Raw genomic sequence first — 15,336 nt, forward strand, 5'->3', positions numbered from 1 at the left:
GTGAAAATGTGGGATGGGTGTGTGGGTGGTCTGTAGTGATGTGATGTGTAATGTTGTAGTGTGGTGTGGTGTGAAGTTGTTGGGAGGTGGGGAGGTGAGAGTGGGGAAAGCACGGGTGGTGTGTGGGTTCGGCTGAGGGTTGGGGTAGAGTTGGGGTTTGTGGGTAGGCAGAGGGTGGGGGTAGAGGTGGGTGTGTGGCATATGATGGGGGACGGGAAAGATAGGGAAGGTGGAGTAGGAATGTGTGGGGGTGGTTAGGCTTATGGGGGAGGGGAAGGTGGGTATGTGAGGAGAGAAGAGAGAAAGAGAGTGAAAGAGTAAGAGAGAAGAGAGAAAGAGAATAAGAGAGAAAGAGAATAAGAGAGAAAGAGAGTCAGAGAAGAGGAAAAGAGGGGAAAGAAAGGGAGTAAAAGAGAAAGAGAGAAGAGAGAAAGAGAGTAAGAGAGAAGGAAAGAGATTAGGGTGAAGAGAAGTAGGAGGGAAGAGAGGTAGGAGTCAGGGCAAGAGAGGAGAGTTGGGTGGGAGGAAGTAGGAGGGAGGGGGAGAGAGAGGAGAGAAGGAGAGTGAGGGAGAAGAGAGGAAGAGAGTAAGAGAGAAGAGGGGAAAAAGAGTAGGGGTGAAGAGATGTAGGAGTGAAGAGAAGTAGGAGTCAGGGCAAGAGAGGAGAGTTGGGTAGGAGGAAGTAGGAGGAGAGAGGCAAGGGGAGGAGAGTGGAGCCCAAATGGCATAAAGGAGCGAAGAGAGAAGATTAATCCCTGTTCATGGCGCAAACGGGAGTCCGGATGGCCTCTGTGCAAGGACAATCCGAACACAGACATATGTGTGAGTGTGTGTGTATATATATATATCTTCTCTATATATAAAACTGAAATGCGTTTTTACCGCTTGGATCGCTTTCAATGCCACTACATCCCGTCCGATTCGCTCCAAAATTTACAGGGACATGTAGAATGAGGTGACGATGCTCGTGGGCTACCTTAGAAATCCCTAGCTTAAAAGGTGTGGTTGCTAGGGGCCATCTTCCTCACTCACACTATTTCCTCCTTTCCCTCTCTTACTCCCCTTCATTAATAACTTTGAGAATGCTACTCCCGTTATTTAATGTATTCCCCTCAACTCCCTTTCACTTTCCCTTTATAAGTTCGTCAGGCGGCTTTCTATGATGTAGCTGTTTGCATTCATAGGGAGAATTATCATCGCTACCAAACAACACACAATCATGAGAACAAATATTATGAATCAGATATTCTTGCGTTCTTTTATATGTGTGCTGTGTGTGTGTTCTATATATAAATATGTATATATAATGTATGTGTGTGTGTGCGTTCTATATATAAATATGTATATATAATGTATGTGTGTGTGTGTGTTCTATATATAAATATGTATATATAATGTATGTGTGTGTGTGTGTGTTCTATATATAAATATGTATATATAATGTATATATACAAAGTGTATATATCTTTATTTATGTATATTAAACTTTTTCATACTTTTTCATAGTTATATATATTTTTAAACAAATTATAAATATAATTTAATAATTTTTATTTTCAATTTTATATTTTCTATATTTTCTATATTATATATTTTTTTTAATGTTTTTGTTTTTGGTTTTTCACTGTTTGATTTGCCTATTAGTGGTTTTATCTCTAATTTAATTTATACAGATATATCTCATTTGTATGCATTTGTATATATAATGCGTGCACACACACATATATATATATAATGTGTGCATTACGTAGTCGGTCGATTCAGCTGAAAATATGCACACCTATGTTAAAAGTGCTGGCAAGTTTGCATGACAACTATTTTTTTCCTCAAATGAAAGGCGTCACCTCTAGGACAAAATTCCTCATCTTATGAAATGTGGCCCCAGTAGACCCGAATGAAATCGGGTTATATTAACCAAAATGTGGCTGGAAGGGGATTAAAATTTCAACGAGCGGGTGTTTAGGAATTCTCTGTTACATCAAGCTAAAAAATTTGCGCCAGCCTTTTAATCGTCAATGTGTTGCCGTCCATGATAAAGAAGTTTTGAATGCTTGCCATGGTGAGTCTACTGTCGTGAGAAAGAATCACTTCAAAACTTGGTGTTTACGAATTTTCTTTTACATCAAGTTCAAAATTTTACGCCAGCCGTTAAACTGTCAATACGTTGTTGTCCGTCGTTAAGAAATGCCAGCCATGGTGACTCTACTATCCTCAGATTCTATCCCTTCAAACTTTGGTTTCCAATATTTTATTATTTTTATTCAGCTCGCAAGTTCGTCTGTCCCTTATATATGTTAGCGTTTTGCTGTCTGCCTTGAAGCAGACCTTTCCATTGCCACTGCCTCATATTTCTGATTGATCTTTCTAAATATTTTATTTCTCAACTTACTCAAGATCTTCTGTTGTTTATAAATGGGAGAGAGGTAGATAAAGATAGAGAGTAAGAGAAAGTGAGGGAGAGTCCGAGAGAAAAGAAAAGTAAGAGAGTGGGAAAGTGAGAGAGAAAGGAGAGAGAAACAAATACGGAGAATCATCATCATCATCGTTTAACGTCCGTTTTCCGTGCTAGCACGGGTTGGGCAGTGTGACCGGGGTCTCGGAAGCCAGGAGGTTGCACCAGGATCCAGTCTGATCTGGCAGTGTTTCTACAGGTGGATGATCTTCCTAACGCCAACCACTCTGTGAGTGTAGTGAGTGCTTTTTTCGTGCCGCCAGCACTGGTGCCAGGGGGGCTCGCAGTGGCAACGATCGGTTGGTGCTTTTTACGTGCCACTGGCACAGAAGCAAGTCAAGGCGGCGCTGCAATCGGCCACGTTCGGATGGTGCTTTTTACGTGCTGAAAGGAAGCAACAGAAAGTAACAACCACACTCATACCCGCGCGTAGAGCGGGTCACCTTCAGCTAGTATATATATATATATATATATATATATACACACACACATGTATATATACATTTATATGCATGTATATATACATATAATCACCATCATCATCGTCGTTTAATGACCGCTTTCCATGCTGGCATGAGTTGGATGGTTTGACTGAGGACAGGCGAGCCAGAAGGCTGCACCAGGCTCCAATCCGATCTGGCAAAGTTTCTACAGCTGGTTACCCTTCCTAATGCCAACCAGGCCGAGATAATGGTTGCTAACCCATGATGGACCACTAATCTAATCTTAAGTATTCTGTCGCATACTCTGACTACCTCAATTACTTTATCTCCCCATTTCTCCGCAGGAAGTATATCCACACCAGCAACCCCGTCAGTGTTCCCTGCCCAGAAAATCTTGTACCTGTGTTCTTTGCCTGTAAGGAACCTAGCGGAACCTCCTCTCCACCTTACTTCTTTGATGCATCACATATTGACACATCTCCGTTCAAGCATCTCAACAATCTCACCAGACCTGCTTTTCAGTGTGCCGATGTTGAGAGTGCCAACCCTGAGGGTGTAGGAGGTATGGGCCTGTGAGACCCTGGGATGGGAGACAGCAGTGTCATGTACCTGAAAAGAAAGCTCATATTTGGCAGAATTCATAAACAAACAATAACCTTCAATTCAACCTGTATACACTACACTATCATATTTTTGCATCATATGATCACTACCTTACATAGGAGATAAACCCTAAGTAGGGCTGGGGATGGTGTAAAGCCTTTAGAAGTGTTCATGGGAGACAACCAAAGGATGAATCCAGAAAATATTGCATATCTGATCCTCTTGTTGTAAGACATAGGCAAACCTCTTCCTTTCTGCTTCTATTCTTGCTAAATTGACCTGTCACATAGATTCTGCCCTAGCTGCCTCTGTTGTTCTAGTCTTTCCAACCCTGACTTTTCCCATTTATAGTCCTGTCTAGCTCACCGCTCTATTGCTATTTCACCCCTGATCTTGTTGAAATGTTGCATTTGTTACAGATTTGATGTGTAGCCTTCTGTAGGTTGTCTCCTACAAGCTTCCAATTGTCCTCTCTGTTAAACATCACTATTTCTTAACAGATGTTTTAATTAGAACATTTCTAAATTCTGCTTGCTTAATGGATCTTTAAGCTTCCATACTTTCCTTTTCTAATCTGTTTTGTGTCTCTGAGTTCATCTAGTCCTAAGACTGAAGTTACTCACCATTAACCTATGTTGAGCTGCGAAGTACTTTACATTTACAAGCATCTGTTTATTCTAGTTTCTGGTGAGAATGGAGTCGATCTGGCTTGTGTGCCCACCATATTGCTAAGTAATTAGGTGGCTGGCTGTTTCCTGAAGTTAGTGTTGCACATCAACAAATCACTTGCATCACAGAACTCAAGCAACCTTGTTTCCCTCCTCATTTCTATCACCAAAGATGTAACTGACATGCATGCCATGAAATCCATTGGAGTGCTGTCAACATGCCTGGTGACATCATCAGCCATGATAATTAGGTCATTGTATCCTATTGTCAAGATATCTGCCAGTCCAGAGTGTGGAGTATAAGTAGAGAGAAATGCCACTATTAGTTTAATAATCCTACCACACACACCCTGACTATTTTGATCACCTTATCTACCCATTTCTCTGCCAAAAGTATACCTAAACTACCCACTCCACTGCTACTCCCCATCCGGAAGAATTTCTATTTACTTTCTTTGCCCACAAGCAGTCTAGTTGAGGTTTCTTCCCACTGAACTTCTTGCACACAGTACATGTCTACACTCTAGCAGTTCAACAATCTACTTTTCATTGATTGTAGTGGCTCTAAGTTTGTGAAGGTGAGAAGAGTGAGAGAATACTAGAGGAACTATATAAAATATTTAGTGGTTATACAAGAAACAAAAAGTAAAATGCCTTACGTTTCATCACTAGGTTTGGCCATGTGTGAGCATGCAGAGCTTGTATTATTCTGCTTATTCCATATGACTCTTGGAAGTCTGGAAGAGAATAAAAAGTGTTATTAATGCAATACAAATGATGTGGGAATGTAAACAATACATATTATTTTTACATATCAGCTCATGGAAAAGCTAATAATTTTACATATTCCTGATCTCTCTCCTCAGCTGAGTAACCCTGTACTTCCTCTACAGCAAGACACCTGTTTCTGTCTCTCTGTCTCACTATAACCTTTCATCATTTGATACAAGATTACTTCCTCCAATGCCCACTCCCCTCTTGAAATTTTTTTTTTGTCTTGCAAGTACTTGGTGACCTTGTCAATGCAGGTGCCACTTAAAAGCACCCAGTCCACACTGTAAAGTGGTTGGTGTTTGGAAAGGCATCCAGCAATAAAAACCCTACCAAAACTGACCTTGCCTGTGCTCGTGCCATGTAAAAAGCACAAAGTCCACTCTGCTGAGTGGTTGGTGTTAGGAAGGGCTTCCAGCAGTAAAAATCCTGCCAAAATAGTCACAGAAGCCTGGCTGACTCTTGTGAAACCATCCCACCCATGCCAGCATGGAAGGTGGACGTTAAATGATGGTGATGATGATGATAATGAAAGGTTCATTGGTCAGTTTCTGAATGTAAGTCGATGAGAGATCATTTTTACAATGGAAAGGAATCCAGTACATAACTAATTTTCTGTGGAAAGCCAGGTGTCTATTTTCAGACAAATTAAACTGAACAATGATTCAGAGTCTTGCCTGGAAACTTGCTAGAAATAACAGCTAAGTCTCCCTGAAATCACATACAACCAAATGAAGCTTCAGAAAATGTAGTTCTATAAATGTACTTCTATAAAGATGGGATGGTCATGACTGGAATCTTTTCATGATAGGTCAGTTGCTGCATGATGATGAAGCCATAGCCATACTGGTTGTCAGATAATGTATATCAGAGTAGCTCATAAAATAAAAAATTACTAACTTATTACGAAATAATATATGTAAAACAATATAAATCTGAATTAAGAACCTTTAGTCAGGTTAGTGAAAGAGTTCTGTAAAATATTAATACTAACTGGTCAGAATTAGCTGAGCATATATTTCACTGGAGAAAACGATGAGATCATTACAGTTTAATTACCTGACACTAAGGCTGATGAAAAGTTTAGCTATTCAATAAAATTTAGTTTAAGTGATGTATAAAGCTCTAATGTAAACAATACTGTTATATAGACCAAAGAATGCTAATATTGCAAAAGAGAATATTAAAGGGTATTAAGCTGCAATATGAAGACAGTAAATAGCAGTGGTCTTTCACTTTATAAAAGAAAGTAGAAGTACATATTCTTGCATATGTGCTTCATCATCATCTTTGTCATCATATAATGTCCACTTTCCATGATGGCATGGATTGTATAGTTTGACAGGATCCAGCAAGTTGCAGGGCTACATTTGAATACTGTCAGCTTTGGCATGTTTGAAAGGCTGGACATTTTTCCTAATGCCAAGCACTTTACAGTGTATGGAGTGCATTTTTCATAATATGAGCTCTAGTGACAATGCCAAGTAACTTGCAAGGCAAAAAAAGAAAATAAAAGGAAGGAAAAAAAAAAGGGAAAAGGGAAAAGCCTCTCCAACTAAATGGGGGTGGGTGGGTAGTATTTGAGATGGGGAGGAGGGCAATGGGTCTATGCCAGGTGTTGGGAGGCTAGAGTGTGATGGAAGAATAAGCCTCGGTATCTTGCAATTGAGATCAGGCTTGCCAAACATTTTGATGAAAGTATCAGATTTAGCAAAACAAAGAAAAAGTACCAAATTTTGCTCAAAAAGTACCAAAATTTAAATTCGTAATATTTTGCCTATAAATCAACCGAAATGCATAATATATATTATTTATAATATATAGGACTTTATTTTAAAGTGACCTACACATATTTAATGTTATTACTTTATAATTAGAAGGTTGCATCATCAACAGAGTGAGGTTCCTCCTTGTACCAATATCCTTGTCCTTTTAATTTAGCACAAAGCTCTTCATCGGGTGTATAAGTTGTGCAGTTTACATCATGAAGACTTTTTGAATGCAGCAGAGCATTGGTTGTTTGGGTATGCAGTTTAGACCTATTCTTGAATTTAATGTTATTTAGGACTGAAAAATTTTTCTTAGCTGCAGCTGAAGAATATGGTAATGATAGGCGCTGAAACATAAAGCATGACAGGACCGCATAACGAGCTTCATCTCCAGATTTTTCCTAAGAAATTTTATACCAATAATCTTCTGGTTTGGTAACTTCAGTTATGTCATTGTTATCTTGAAGTTCTCTCCATGTTTTATTCAGAGCTTGAATCTGACTCTCCTGAACAATATTTAGAAATTTGCATGTCAGAGGAACAATTGAACTTGGACTATTGTAATCACGAATACTAACTGGGTCTAGTGCCTCGAGAAGATTCAGATTATGGAAGAAATCATGTGCAAAGAAGCACTAAAAAATTCCTTTACAAGGCGCACATAAAAATTTAATGTTTTCACATGAAACTGTTTCAATTCAGTTGAAACTTTTATGTAAATGCTTTCAACTTTTATTCTGTAAATTTCAGTCATGGGAAGCTACCCAGATGGATCACTGATGTTAATTTCATGTAGCTCTTTATTTTTCACAATTTCTTTTTTAACAAAACTGCCAAGTATTCATTTAACAGTACATGTGATAAATTTGTATAATTTGTGCCTTCTATAGCTTTCTAATTGGAAATTTAAATTCAACTTAATAATATCTGGTAAAATATATGCTAAAAATGCATAATACATCTTTGCGATTGGATTTGTTAATGAGTTCAGCACTTCTGAAGCTGCACAATTGTTATCTTCAATAAAATAACACTAGGGCAGGCAACTGTTCTAGTATTCTTTTGACAACTTGTTATAAAGATAGCCACCTTGTACATCTCACATGTAATAATTTCTGAGTAAATTTGAGTAAATGCCTGAAATTCTTCATATTCCTGCAGTCTCTTTGGGCTTCTAACAAGATCTAATTATGAAGGTAATTCTGAATATGCCTTTGATGCAAAGATATGCATAGAGTGACAGACACAACCCTGAGAGAAGGAACTGTTCTTCTTCAGTAATGCCTGCACACCTCCCTTCTGTCCCATCATTGCACTAGCAAATCCTGTCAAATTTTCAAAAGGAATAATTATGCAAGGTGAAGAATCGTTCAATAAAGGAAAAAATTTCATTAGCAGAGTAATCCTTGGCTTCCAAAAGAATTAAATAATGTTTTTGAGTGCTACAATCATAAAATCTAGCTAATGGAACAAGCTGTTTTTTTGTACTTACATCAGTAGTTTCATCAGCAATTAATGAAAACTTGCACTCTTTTAACTGTTTAATGAGGTTTTTAAAGTAATAAGGGCCTAAAACATTTTTATGCATTTGAGTATCTTTGGTTCTTGCACATTTTATATCTTTAGCTATTTTGGAATCAGGACATGCATTATGAATTAGTAAATGATAAATTGTGCTCTACAATGAAGGAACAAAGCTTAAGTTCCACAGTTGCTACGTTTGTAATATAAACAGAAGTTGTACACTGCAACTTTCAGCTTTCCACTTTTAATTTCTGCATTAACATTTTTAACATTTTTAAAAGCTACAGTAACATCCACCCTTAATGGTTAGCCATATTGAGATGGCTAGTATACTTTACGTTGTCGAGCAGTTACTGTTTACATCTCGTTCAGAGATTTATTATTGCTTGCATACAGTTTTTCGAAATCAGAGACAGAAGCTACTGGGAAAAACAATAAATAAGTATTTGTAAACAGGTTTCCCTTCAGCGAAAACCGGTGATTACCGTACATTGACAACAGGCAAATAACTAGAAACTGCAGTCCGTGCGTATCACTTAGGTTTACGAGAGAGGGGTGACCTCCCTTTGCAAATACCATAAGTGCACAGAAAGTGTGCCTAAAGCCAGCTGGAGACAATGATCTCCTGGGGCTAAAAGCTACAGTAACACCCCACCCTTAGTGGTTAGCCATATTGAGATGGCTAGTATACTTTACGTTATTTTTAATATGTTTATTCGTTTTTCTGTGCCTCTCCAGATGAGTTACACTACCTTGAATTTCATGACAAAATTTACAGTATACTCTCTTGATATTTGTTTTACTAAGTTCTAACCATGATGAAAATCAAGAATCCAATAAAAGTTTGTTCAGTAATTTATGATTATATTGCTTAATTCTTTTCTTTGGCAGAGTTAAACCTAAGTCAATTTCATCATTGCTTTTATCTTTCGTATTCTTGCTCATCATGAGTATTATAAATCACTTGTAACTGATAAAAGTTTAACAAGATAGTAAGGAAGCACTTGTCTATTTCTTTACTACCCACAAGGGGCTAAACACAGAGAGGACAAACAAGGACAGACAAACGGATTAAGTCGATTACATCGACCCCAGTGCGTAACTGGTACTTAAATTTATCGACCCCGAAAGGATGAAAGGCAAAGTTGACCTCGGCGGAATTTGAACTCAGAACATAGCGACAGACGAAATACTGCTACGCATTTTGCCCAGCGTGCTAACATTTCTGCCAGCTCGCTGCCTTGTCATTTATGTATAAAACATGCTACTGACTGGCATTAGAGGCAGCAAGCCAGCGATACTGGATGGTATGCACGATACATGTATTGAACACATTCTATACCAACTAGCTATCAATTAGCTATAAACTGTCTAGTTATAAAATGTCACAAAATATATTTTGATATAAAATATTTAGTCCAATAGTAATGTAATGTATATATTGTTACATTGTTCACTTACATATGCTGTAAACTTACTTTTTACATAAAGCAAAAAAAGTACCAAATTATTGCAGTGTAGTACTAGAAGTATTACTGCACACCAAAAGTACCAAATTTGGTACAATAATACCAGGTTTGGCAAGCCTGATTGAGATACAAGGTTATCCCACATTATATAAGGGTGGGTAAGAGTAGCTGGAATGCTGAAAAGAAGACAGAAGTGGTGATGAAATGCTGGATTATCTCAAAGTATAAGGCAGGTATAGAACAGGTTGCAGAAATGGATTGCAAGTAGAGAAATAAATTCATTTAATTTATTCAAACATGGAGGAGGAACAACAACAACAGCAGCAGCTGCTGCTGCTACTACTGCTACTACTACTACTACTCCGCTGCTGCTGCCACTGCCCTCTGTTGAGTTGACATTCAGCAAACTCTGTTTCTCCTATTCATTTTCTTTATTGAGCAATAAAATGATGATGATAATCTTAGAAGTGATTATTGAAGTTTGATGGGTATGAAGAAGCTAAGTATAAATTTCAGATCATCAGAACTTTATAATATATGCATGGATCTGCCAAAATTATGGTCTGTATTACTAGTACTACTACTAAAGATATTAAGATTCAATTAAGTGGCTATTAAATTTCTATTAAATCTCTAAGTGGCTATTAAAAAGTTCGATTAAGTGGATTTTAAATTTATCTTTAGACAGTATTATTTCATCTAGGTTATTCAAACTATAGAAATAATACAAAACATACTAAGCTCTTCACTACCCAGTCAATTTCTGTATACCAGTTGATTCTGGTAACAGTCAAAGCAGAATTGGACACGATGAATTTGGTCAGAGTATAATAGTTTCTCTGTGCTTAATGTTGGTAGCGTGCTCCCCAGCATTGTGTTTGGGGCAAGTGAAACTATTTGTGTAGTAGCTATTTCAGTGTGAACGTATTTCTTATGCTTGTCTGGGTTAAGTGAAAGATAGGTAGTGCTTTTAGGATATTGTAGCAATAGTGCTGTTGTGCTGTATGTGACTAGATGTTTGAGGTATGAAAGGGACTCAACAGTTGAAATTTTCTATGGCAATAAACTGCACCTCTAACATGTCTTGATGGTCTTTAATTTTTAGTATTTTTGATACTTTGTGTAGGTGATCTGTGAGTAGGGTTTGTGTATGTATATGATGCATAATAAACTGTTTTGTTGCCATTGTTGTTGTTCTTTTTTGTCAACCAAATGTTCCTGTGATCCCTGAGAGTATGTTTATGCATTGATTTGGTTTCTTCATTATATCTTTTATTTGCTAGGTCTGGAGGAAGGGGTAGTCCCTGTAGACAGTGGTGAAATTGATGTTGTTAACATTGACATCATCACTGGGATGAGCTGACTAAGATTCACATGACTGATCCTTCATCTTACATGGTATGTAACTGTCCCTTTCTTTTATATCCTGACACAGGTTGGTATCAATAGGTTACATAGCGGAGGTTTAATCAATGTGTTCACACAATGTACTTCATGAGACTACCAAAACGCTCTCTTCACTACTACTGAGCTCTACTCTTTATAAGTGTTCGGCTAGTTCATTCTCCAATCCGCTAGAGGTGTCAATGACTCTCACCACAACACTTTCAATGATATCCATGTCTTTCCAAGGATTCTAACCATTTTCAAGTGCTCAAAGTAAGGCATTACTAATCAGCCTTATTCACACTTCTCCAACAGTATCCAGCAAAATGAACTTTATTTTTCTAATAGTCTCTGACACTTTTAGAAGCTTGTTGAACAATCTTTATTTGGCAGAGGTGTTCTTTTTAGAACACATTCCAAAAAGTATGAAGCATACATTTAGAGGTATGAGGAATTTTGGCACAACAGTATCGGCTTTGCCTACTTGATGTCATTGATTCAATGCTGAACTTAATAAAACTTGACATCAGATGTTTTGTCTCCAGGACCTTTTAGTACTGGGAAATTTTTTCCACAACTACAAAACTGCTAAACTTTATTTAGCTATCTGCTTCACTGCATATGATGATTGGTGAAATATTAACAAAATGTAGAAAAAAGGATTTTCTCACAATGGATAGCTGTACATATTTCACAAGTAAGCAGAATACTCAATGAATTTTAATTTTGGTGCTGTGAGCAGGAAAATCAATGTAAAGCAAGGCTATATATATGAAAGTAGTAAGAACATTAAGTTTCCATTTTCATAAAGATTCACCAGCACAAGTTACATATTTTTGTGCTGAAGCCACACACACACGAAGACAAAAAAAAACATCCAGCACACTCTGTAAAGTAGTTAGCATTAGTATCCATCCATAGAAACCTTGCTAAAGTAGACAGTAGAGCTTGGCAGTCTTCTAGCATGCCTGTCAAACTGTCTAATCCATGCTCACATGGAAAGGGGATATCAAATGAGGATGATGATGATAAAACAGAAAGCAGCAGAGACTCTTGAGTCCCCAACTATAGTTACAAAATGAATGTTTGCCAAACAGGATCTCATACTATTTCTGATATCTACTGATATCATGTAAATATAGTTCTATAGTTTCATCTTACTTGTTCATATATAAGATAACCTTAGCTCACGCATTTCCTAAATCCGCGCACTGTCAATGTTGGTACATTGAAAGGTAGGTCTAGTGAGATTGTAGAGATGCTTGAGAGAAGACGGGTTGATGTATGGAGAGGTGCTTCAGCTAGGGTCCTCACAGGCAAGGCACATATGTATAAGGTCTTCTGGCAAGGTAACATGGATGGTGTAGGGGGTGTAGGCATTCTCCTTGCGGAGAAATGGGTGGATAAGGTCATAGAGGTTGTCAGGGTTTGCGATAGAGTGCTTAAGCTCAGGTTAGTCCTACAGAGTGGCACAGCTACGATTATCTCCGCCTATGCCCCACAAGCGGGACTACCAAATGATCAGAAGGACCAATTTTATGATACTCTTCTACAGGCTACCTCAAAGACTAGTGGCAAGGACCTCATCTTTGTGGGTGGAGACTTTAATGGGCATGTCGGGCGGAAATCCGGTATCTTCACTGGGGTACACGGTGGCCATGGTATTGGCACCAGAAATGATGAGGGAACTAGATTACTGGAATTCTGTGATGCATGTAACCTTTTAATCTGCAACACTAACTTCAGGAAGCCTGACTGCCACCTTATAACCTATCAGTCAGGAGACTCCGCTAGCCAAATAGACTTCATCCTCACCAGACAGCGGGATGCAGGGTCACTCTTAAATACAGAGACCCTCCCGGGTGAAGAATGTATCCCTCAGCATAGGCTAATCATCAGTGACTTTAAGCTTGAGGCCAGAAGGACTCCAAGAAACCAACCAATCCAGAAAAAAGAAGGATTTGGAAGCTAAAGAACCCTTCACATGGTCAGAGATTTAGGGACATCCTCATCAAGAAATTTGATGAGAGGGAGGAGGAGCTTCAGACGTCGGACATAGAAGGTAGCTAGGAATTCCTACGGGACAGCTTGCTGAGTGCCACAGACCAAGTCTGTGGATGGTGCAAAGTCCCTTCCAGACCTAGAGTTACGTGGTGGTGGAATAGTGCAGTAGATAAAGCCATTAGTGCAAAGAGACAGGCCTGGAAAGCCTGGAGGAATGGGGGCAGCAGGGAACTGTACCAGGTAGCCAAAAGGGAGGCTGGGTGGCAGGTATACATAGCCAAAGATGTAGCAGAAAAGAAGAAGTTTGCCAATGTCCTGCAACGTGAGGACCAAAGAGCTGAGGTATTTCGGATTGCCAGACAGTGTGTGAGAGAAAATAGTGATGTTACAGGAGAGAAATGTGTCCGCATGGATGATGGGGCACTTGCTTTTAATGTTGGTGAAAAGAAAGAGGCTTGGAGAAGCCATTATGAAAGACTGCTGAATGAGGAGAATGAATGGGAGGAGGAGAGCCTGCCAAATGTTGACCCAGTAGAGGGACCAGCTATCCGAATAGACAGCTCCCTTGTAGTTAAGGCAATTAAGGATATGAAAACAGGTAAAGCCCCCCCCCCCCCCGGCCCATCTGGAATCACTGCTGGGATGCTTAAAACAGCTGGCTATGTGGGCTATGGCCTAGTCACCCGCATTGTAAACCAGGTAGTTCACAATGGAGTCATACCCAATGACTGGCGTAGCAGCACCATAGTCAACTGCTATAAGGGTAAGGGTGATGCTCTAGATAGAAATAACTACAGGGGTATTAAACTGTTGGATCAGGTGATGAAGGTCATAGAGAGGGTCATAACCCATCTCATTAGGGAGAGAATTTGCTTAGATGAGATGCAGTTCGGTTTTGTGCCAGGTACAAGCACCACTGATGCTATATTCCTGGTCCGACAACTGAAGGAGAAGTACCTAGCTAAAGATAAACCCCTCTACATAGCTTTTGTGGACTTGGAGAAAGCCTTTGACAGGGTTCCCCGATCCCTTATCTGGTGGTCGATGCGGAAACTGGAAATTGATGAATGGCTAATAAGGGCTGTACAGGCTCTATACAGAGAGGCTGTCAGCAAGGTTAGGATTGGCAACGAATATAGTGAAGAATTCCGGGTAGAAGTAGGTGTACACCAAGGCTCAGCCCTCGGTCCCCTTTTATTCATCATAGTCCTCCAGGCAATAACAGAGGAATTCAAAACAGGATGCCCCTGGGAGCTCCTCTATGCTGATGGCCTGGCTCTCATAGCAGAATCACTGCCGGAACTAGAAAAGAAATTTCAGGTGTGGAAGCAAGGGTTAGAATCAATGGGCCTTAGAGTAAATGTAGCAAAGACCAAAGTTATAGTAAGCAGAAAGGCGAACTCAGCACACACACCCTCGGGCAGGTGGCCCTGCTCGATCTGTAGGAAAGGTGTAGGTAGAAACTCCATAAGATGCACCCAATGTAAGCTATGGACGCATAAGAGGTGCAGCAACATCAAAGGGAAATTAACTGATAAGATAGCTTTCATGTGTGGCAGATGCACAGGGACAATAGACACCACAGACACTCAGAAAACAGATTCCATCACACTCCAGGGGGAGAAACTAGAAGTAATTGATAGTTTCCGCTACCTGGGTGACCAAGTTAGTAGTGGAGGTGGATGCTCAGAGAGTATCACTACTAGAATACGAATAGCCTGGGCAAAGTTCAGAAAGCTCCTACCCCTACTGGTGACAAAGGGTCTCTCGCTCAGAGTGAAAGGTAGATTGTATGATGCATGTGTGCGAACTGCCATGCTTCACGGTAGTGAAACATGGGCTGTGACTGCAGAGGACATGCGTAGACTTGAAAGAAATGAAGCTAGCATGATCCGCTGGATGTGTAATGTCAGTGTGCACGCACGACACAGTGTAAGCACCCTGAGAGAAATGCTGGACATAAGAAGCATCAGATGTGGTGTGCAAGAGCGACGCTTGCGATGGTATGGTCATGTACTGCGGATGGATGAGGAGAGATGTGTGAAGAAGTGCCACTCCCAAACAGTTGAAGGTATCAGGGGGAGAGATAGACCCAGGAAGACATGGGATGAGGTAGTCAAGCATGACCTCAGAGCGTTGGGCCTCACTGAGGCAATGGCGAAGGACCGAGATCTCTGGAGATATGCTGTGACTGCAAAGACCCGGGCTGCTTCCTGCACCAGTTCTGCATAGCCCCCTGCCCATTCA

General features: G+C 39.6%; 1 long non-coding RNA gene across 1 annotated transcript in view; it reads right to left on the reverse strand.

Annotated features, from left to right (window-relative positions):
* Positions 1–4,819: 4,819 nt before the first annotated feature.
* LOC115231022 overlaps positions 4,820–15,336 on the reverse strand; it is a 29,091-nt gene continuing 18,574 nt past the window's right edge. Inside the window, exon 3 of the long non-coding RNA XR_003883482.2 lies at positions 4,820–4,903. This is a non-coding gene — a long non-coding RNA (uncharacterized LOC115231022). The remainder of the gene's footprint in view (positions 4,904–15,336) is intronic.

Source organism: Octopus sinensis, unplaced genomic scaffold (assembly GCF_006345805.1).
Source record: "Octopus sinensis unplaced genomic scaffold, ASM634580v1 Contig17174, whole genome shotgun sequence".
Lineage (NCBI taxonomy): Eukaryota > Metazoa > Mollusca > Cephalopoda > Octopoda > Octopodidae > Octopus > Octopus sinensis.